We start from the raw sequence: 7,670 nt of genomic DNA, 5'->3' as shown, positions 1-7,670 counted from the left end.
AAATTCTTACCCTTAGCAGAGTTTTCGTACAACAATAGCTATCATTCGAGTATTGATATGGCCCCATTTGAGGCATTGTATGGGAGGAGATGTAGGTCCCCTATTGGTTGGTTTGATACATTTGAGGTTAGACCTTGGGGTACTGATCTTCTGAGGGAATCATTAGAGAAAGTGAAATTTATTCAAGAAAAGCTTTTAGCAGCTCAGAGTAGGCAGAAGGAATATGCAGATCGAAAGGTTAGAGACTTGGATTTTATGGAGGGTGAACAAGTCTTGCTGAAGGTTTCACCCATGAAAGGTGTGATGCGATTTTGTAAGAGAGGTAAGCTAAGTCCGAGGTATATTGGACCATTTGCAGTACTTAAGCGCGTGGGGGAGGTGGCCTATGAATTAGCCTTGCCTCCAGGGCTGTCAGGAGTGCACCCCGTATTTCATGTGTCTATGCTGAAAAAATACTATGGTGATGGAAACTACATTATTAGTTGGGATTCAATTCTTCTTGATAAGAATCTGTCTTATGAGGAGGAGTCTGTTACTATACTAGATAGGGAGGTCCGCAAGTTGAGATCAAAGGAGATTGCATCTATCAAGGTTCAGTGGAAGAATCGGCCAGTTGAAGAGTCCACTTGGGAGAGTGAGGTTGATATGCAAGAAAAATATCCACATCTTTTTACAGATTCAGGTACTCTTTCTCGCCCTCACCTTTCTTTTTGATCGTTCGAGGACGAACGATGGGTAAATTGGTATCTATTGTAACGACCCTTTTGGTCGTTTCGAGTGCTAAAGCCTTGTGTTTCATAAAATAATTTTCAATGGGTTCTAATTGGGTTTGGACTATTCATAATATAATTATGAAATTAGGGGGGATAGTTTTAATAATTAAGTTAGTTGGTGGTTAAAGGAGATAATAATAAAATAAATAAGGGGTCACTTTTACCCCATTATATTATTAAGGTATACAATTAGGGTGATAACTGATCTATAGAAAGGAGGAGAAAAAAAAAATAGAAGGGGAGCCGCACGATTGTCAAAAACAGATTGAAGAAGCAATTCAGGTAGAAACGTTTCTCCTTCGGCTTTCAATATTAGAGTGTAATCATAGGATATATTGTTATATGGTATGTTTTAAGAAGAAGGATGTGATGATTGGTCAAATTATAAGCAAAAACAATTAATATTTGAAAATTAAGGTGCTGGAACGGTCGCATATGTTATATCTCCTTTCTTTAGAAATGGGACTTGGTATGTACGAACATGGCAATAACATGTTGTACAATTATCTATGTGAAGTGTACTATAAACTTGGCTTTATTTTATTGGACGTCATTTTTTTGTTATTTTCCTCTTGACACGCGTATTTGCACTCAAAACAACTCACCAGCTAACATGGATCTTTGAAGTTCACTTTCTTTTTCACTGATTCTTTCAAATTAAAGTTTGTTAATTGTATTTGCTGGTAAGTGTTTCTCACTTTTTTCTTCCTTAATTTTTTGCTTCAATTTTTATCTATTGCAATTAGTTAATTTTTTAGAGAATATAATGAGATGAAGTTGACAGATGTGACCATTTCTATTTCTCGTGATCCATTTGTAGAAAGGAAAATTGGATGAAAATGACTATAAACAAAATAATACTTAGCAACCATCCAAACAAGTTGTTGATGAAGATGGAGATACTGTTGTTCAAATTTCGACATACAGTCATCATCTGAAACAAATTTTGGTATTTATTCTTTTACATTATTGTTCTCTATTGTACTTTCTCTATAAAAATATAGGAACGTCAATATTATTTTCTGATTTGTTCATGCATCTTCAGAATAAATACTCAAGTTACCTTAGTGCACCAAGGGTGTTTGATACCATGCCTACATAAAAATGGATCTTTAATTGAGCACTAAAGGTGGTCAAGTTGTCAACTAATAATTAATTTTCCCTTCCTCGCTTCTTAATGAAGTTTTTTTGTACTGTTGAAACCTTTTAGTCAAATGTCTGTCTTGTGTCATGAAAAATGGTGAGATAGTTTAAAGTTTGAAACTTAATTCTTTATTTGCAACGTCATACCGTGTAATCGGAACCTCATCTTTTACCTTCTCAAGGTAGGAATAAGGTCTACGTACGCTCTACCCTCTTAGAGCCCATTTATGAGACCACACTGATTTTATTCCCCTATCTCTAAAGGGGCTTATGCACTCCACTCGCTGTCTACTAAACGAGCGTTAGAGCGAGTATTATTGCTGGCTATGTTGCTGTTTGGCTAATGAAAACACTGAATGCTGGTAATACCAATGGATGGCTTTCGATTTCGTCGAGAGTTTCTTGTTTTGGCCCTGGTATTGCATTTCTTATACTAACTGTTCTTAATTTCCTCTTATGGGGAAGTCATAGCACTTATACAATTCCTTTCACTACATACATTATTCTGTTGTTGTTGTGGTTTTGCATTTCCATGCCTCTTACACTCATAGGTGGATTCATCGCTACAAAGGCTCCACACCTTGAGAATACCCTTGTCGTAGCAATCAAATTCCTCGTGAAATCCCATCAAACAGATTTCCTACTTGGGTGTTGGTAACTGGAGCAGGAACTCTGCCATTTGGAACTCTGTTTATTGATCTCTTTTTCATCATGTCTAGCATATGGCTCGGACGTGTTTAGTATGTTTTCGGGTTTCTGTTGGTAGTATTGATACTTGTGGTTGTTTGTGCTGAAGTGTCTTTGGTCCTGACTTATATGCATCTTTGTATGGAAGATTGGAGATGGTGGTGGAAATCATTCTTCGCGTCTGGCTCAGTTGCAATCTACATATTCTTCTACTCCGTCAACTATCTTGTTATCGATCTCAAGAGCCTGAGTGGACCTGTTTCGACTATGCTATACTTAGGCTACTCACTTTTAATGGCGCTTGCTGTTATGCTAGCAACTGGTGCTATAGGGTTCTTGACGTCTTTTTTCTTTGTGCATTGTCTCTTCTCTTCCGTTAAAATAGATTGAAGAAAGTGACCTGTTTGAGTTCCATTTTCCATGCTATTGATGATTAACATGAAGTTCAGGTGGACACTAATGTTAACCACTTGCAAATATTGCTAGCTTTTATGGTAGACTACTTTATTTCAAATTTGTTGTCATGTTGTTTCATACATTTTAAAGGAAATAAGATTAGTTACTGAGAAATTATGAATGTGTGTGTAGTGTAAGTTTAATTCTAGCGCTAGGAATTTGCAAGCACAACATATGACTTCTCAGTTAAATAGAAAAACAATGTGTAAATAGACTTCCATTGCTGTGTGAAGTCACAAACTTGGAAATACATTAACCAAAGAGCAAAGGGAAGCTAGAGTTTTATAGTATCACAAACACACACCAAAGATAAGGATTTCCCTGATTATAATTTATATGAATGTCATCAACATTGCTCATATTAAAATGTCAAAAGTCCAAGTCTAAATTTCATGACCAGCTTCTGTAAGACATACTTTGAGCTGATAATTCGAGAGTATGGTTATTAATTCATGGTGTATAGATTAATTTTACTTTACAAGGTCTTGCAGCTTGAATTAGGTTTTTTGAATTTACTTATGAAAGACGTATGAGTTTTAACTTTAAGTACTATAGATTTGACTTAATGATATTTTCATATTTTTAGTTATATTTTTTATTCTGTTATTTTACTTGTGAGTTACATTTTTCGGGGCTATTTGAGTGACCCATAATTTTGTGGTCGAATGCCACTTAACCATAAGGAGAGAGACATCAACCACTTGACTCTAATGAGATGAATTTTATAGAAAAAGTAGTTCAAAAGAAGCCACAAATTTAAATAGAAAGAATAGTCAATGTCAATTAGAGACAACTTTGTTGAACTCTTCCTTTCGAAACTTACCATCATATATGAATTATGTTAGTATGAATCTATGTATTTGTCAACCTTCTGATGGAGGCATATAGTATATCTCATATAATTTGCTAATAACTTTTGGAACTATCGAGATTGTTCTTTGAAAATGGATTATTGCAAGTTTTCTTATATAATCTAAAATAGTTCTTCTCAAGAGGAGGAAAGCCAGAATATTTTACATTATAATTGACTCTGCCAAATCTTAGGTTGTGGTGATCTCACCCCGTGATGATGTTGTGGATGCGGGACATTAGTTGTATTGTTGTGAGCAGGTACATAAAGATCGTCTTTATCTGTAATCTTCTGAAAAATATTGTAGATCTCATTATTTTTCTTGCTTTCCATATTAATGATGAATAACAGAAAGGAAAAGAAAATTAGAAACACGATAATCTTGCAAGAAATACCAGTGAGTTATGGTTCTATATAGAGACCCGAATACATAGCTACTTGCGTACCTTAAAGAAAAAAAATGTATCGATATTAGATGGTTCAGTTCTTGAATCTATCAGTTTTTAACTTGCGTATATTTTTATTATTTGCAACCACCTCCTTTTTAATCTGGCAATTTAGCTTCTCTGCAATATCAACACCTACTATATTTTAGTAAATATTTCAAGTCTTTTCTTATACATTATTTTTTTTTTCATTTGCCTTCTCAATTTATTTTAGTGCCTAATGATGATACAGGCAAACCGTGCAAGTTGACTTTCCTTCTTGGATTATAAGGTTTGAATAACCCACATTGTGAGAGAAGTTGAAAAACATGTATCAAGTAAATTCACCCTTTTATTTATAACATTTCAGTTCTGTATTCACACTTTCGACATACATTTATTATTTAGACGTGGGGTTGCTAGAGTTTTCCTACTACCTTTCGCTCGGGGGAGATACTACTATTTTTATGCTAAATATTGATTTTGACATCTTATTTGTTGAACTGTAAAACTCCACAAGAGAAAAACATTTGAGATGGATGGTCAGATGGTAGTAGTTGGTGTTGTTGGGTTTGTTATGACATTATTCAAGGAAGAGACCATTATGAAGTACTGCTACAAATGGGAAGCTAATGAAAACTAAGGAAATTCAGACACAGTTTCTCGGAAATTCAGGCACAGTTGTAGAAACCGAACAAGTATGTTTGTGTCAACCATGTGTTAACTCTCACATGTATCAAATTTGAATGTCATCCCTTATATTTCGGGGTACCATGGCTTGAATTAGCTTTAGCTATATATAAAAAATGTATTTTAATAATCATGTGTTTCTCCGAAATCTTATTTACACCAACATTCATATTATCAGTTAATTATATAATAAGAGGTGATGTATGAATTAGTTTTTAATTGATGTTTGCACCTCTTAGAGTTAATTGAGCATTGTAAGGATAATTTTACTGATACTTGTATGTCATCTTCTTTTGTTGAGAAACATGTATGTGTTCTTTCAAATTCACTGATATTGATTATTTATGAAGTTAGTTTATTGATGATATAGGACTTGAGAATGTTAATAAGATAGCAATATATCACCTAAAAGACATTTACTGGTCTCTCTGTCTATAATGTTTATAGAAATGGAATGGTTGTATGCACTTATCATCACTTATCCAATCATGTATTTGTGTATTATCACTTACCCAATCATGTATTTGTGATACGTAGCCTATTTTAAATAAAATGATCATTATTATTTAAAGGTATATGAACTTACGTTTTCGTACAGGTATATGACAATGTCATGTTCTACCCACATAGTTAAATTGATTCGATTGTATTGTTGCGATGAAATAGGCGACACTAAAATCAACATAAAATTATTTTGGTTGTGTTGTTACTGTGAAATAGGACACTAAAATTAACTATGTTGGGCCCGTGCTTTAGCACGGGCCTGGACGAATCTAGTATTATATAGATGTGAAATTAGACGGTGAATTCTGTATATAAATTAGGTGTAATAATGGTCTTGTTAGTTGTGGAAAAAGGGGAATGTTCGTTTCTTTCTATTTTTGGACAGAATGTTATTTAATTCTTTTATATTGTTTGGATATTGAAGTCTTTAAATTGAAGTAATGATTAAACTATTCATTACTAGTGTCATGATAATGCACTTTGCAGTATAGGATTGCCACTGGTTTCCGCAACCAGTGGCTTAATTTTAAGTTTACTATCTATTTAATTTTAATTTTAAGTAGAGTTTTAGTGTATTGTGATTGGAGGTTAAAGATGAATTCATTAATGATGAACATTTAATGTTATGTGCAATTGTTAATCAAGTTGAGTTTTGGATGCTGGTTGTTGTTTGTCCACTGTCCGTCACTGGTTTTAAAACCAGTGACTTCCATCAATATATATATTATTATTTTGTTATCATATTAAATTAAGTTTTCATAGATTTAGATAGATAATTAAATATTAAGTATATTTTATTGTTTGAATATTATTAAAGTTATGAGAATGGGGGAATTGAGGCTTCACCTTATGCTTGAATATAAGATATAAGAGACTTGACATATTAATAAACCTCGAAATTAGAAACTTGAGTGTAAATTTGTATTTGATGATTTTTGGGTTCAGGATATACATAGGATAATTTGAGTGTTTATGGAATTGTCAACTTACACCTTATATATATATATATAGATATATATTTGATAGATTGGAAGGGTTCGAAGGCAATAAGGAAAGGAAAGGCATTGGAGAAGTAGTTGCTTGACTTCGATTTTTCGGTGGAGGTAGGTTATGGTTTATTTCTATTCGATGGATAAACTCTAAATAGCGATTGATATGTATTGAGTGATATTGTAGAGTCTCCTATGTACTTGATTGTGTGGTTTGTGGTTGACCTAAAATTATGAGACTGCTGAATTTCTAATCTTGAACCCTCTCTATTAAAATGACGCCTTGAATAAAGAAGGCTTGATGAAATAACATAATGAGATAATTGGATCGGAGTGTCACGTTTCGGCACAGTATTATGGGATCGGAGTGTCACGTTCCGACACGGTATATGGGATCGGAGTGTCACGTTCCGACACAATAACATTAAAGGGAAGGAATCTTGAAGTTACTTAATATACTTAACCTCAAAGAACCTATATTTCAAAATGAGTATGGTGTGGAGGCATGAGTCCTCATAGTTTTGCTTGATGTTGTGATTGATGGTGTACCTTTTATGGTGTTGTTGTCAATGGTTCATGTGCTTGTTGGTTGCCACCTGTTAAGTATTGTGGTTGATTTTATATTATTATTCAATGTATATTGGTTTCTATTTTGAGTTGGCCGATGATACCTACTCAGTACGTGTTCCTTGTACTGACCCCTACTTGTATTTTCCTCTTTGTTCTTTTGTGGAGTGCAGCAAGTGTACCATCGACTTCGACTCGCCCTCAGCTCTAGTCAGTCTCCAGCACATCAGAGTTCAGGGTGAGCTAGTATTTCTAGCTCGTGCTGGATTCTCTCATTCACGTCTTGATGTCTTTGAATTTCGGACATGGACCATCTTTTTACTTATTTTGGTTTCTTAAATACTCTTAGACTTGGAAATTTGAGGATAGATGTTCTTGATGTGATGACTTCCAGATTTTGGAGATAATAAGTGTTAAACTTTTGAAGCTTATTTAATTGGTTATATTAATAAGTTTTGGATGTTCCGCATTATTTTTGGTTATTCATAGTTGAACTATTGGTAAATGTTGGGGTTTAAATTTGTTGGTTTGCTCACCTAGTAGGTTAAGTGTGGGTGCCACTCACGACTCGTTTTGGGTCGTGACA

General features: G+C 34.1%; 1 long non-coding RNA gene across 2 annotated transcripts; it reads left to right on the top strand.

Annotated features, from left to right (window-relative positions):
• Window positions 1-1,084: 1,084 nt before the first annotated feature.
• On the top strand, window positions 1,085-5,595 carry LOC107003408. 2 transcript variants are annotated; one of them, XR_003575084.1, is made up of 4 exons: window positions 1,085-1,456; window positions 1,594-1,722; window positions 2,752-4,169; window positions 4,588-5,595. It is a non-coding gene; the product is annotated as an uncharacterized LOC107003408 (long non-coding RNA). The 2 variants fall into 2 exon arrangements; XR_001454656.2 differs by having other exon boundaries at window positions 1,090-1,456; window positions 2,181-4,169.
• The last annotated feature ends 2,075 nt before the right edge of the window (window positions 5,596-7,670 follow it).

The sequence above is a fragment of the Solanum pennellii genome, chromosome 11 (genome assembly GCF_001406875.1).
Source record: "Solanum pennellii chromosome 11, SPENNV200".
NCBI lineage: Eukaryota > Viridiplantae > Streptophyta > Magnoliopsida > Solanales > Solanaceae > Solanum > Solanum pennellii.
This window is presented reverse-complemented; position numbering and strand designations above follow the sequence as displayed.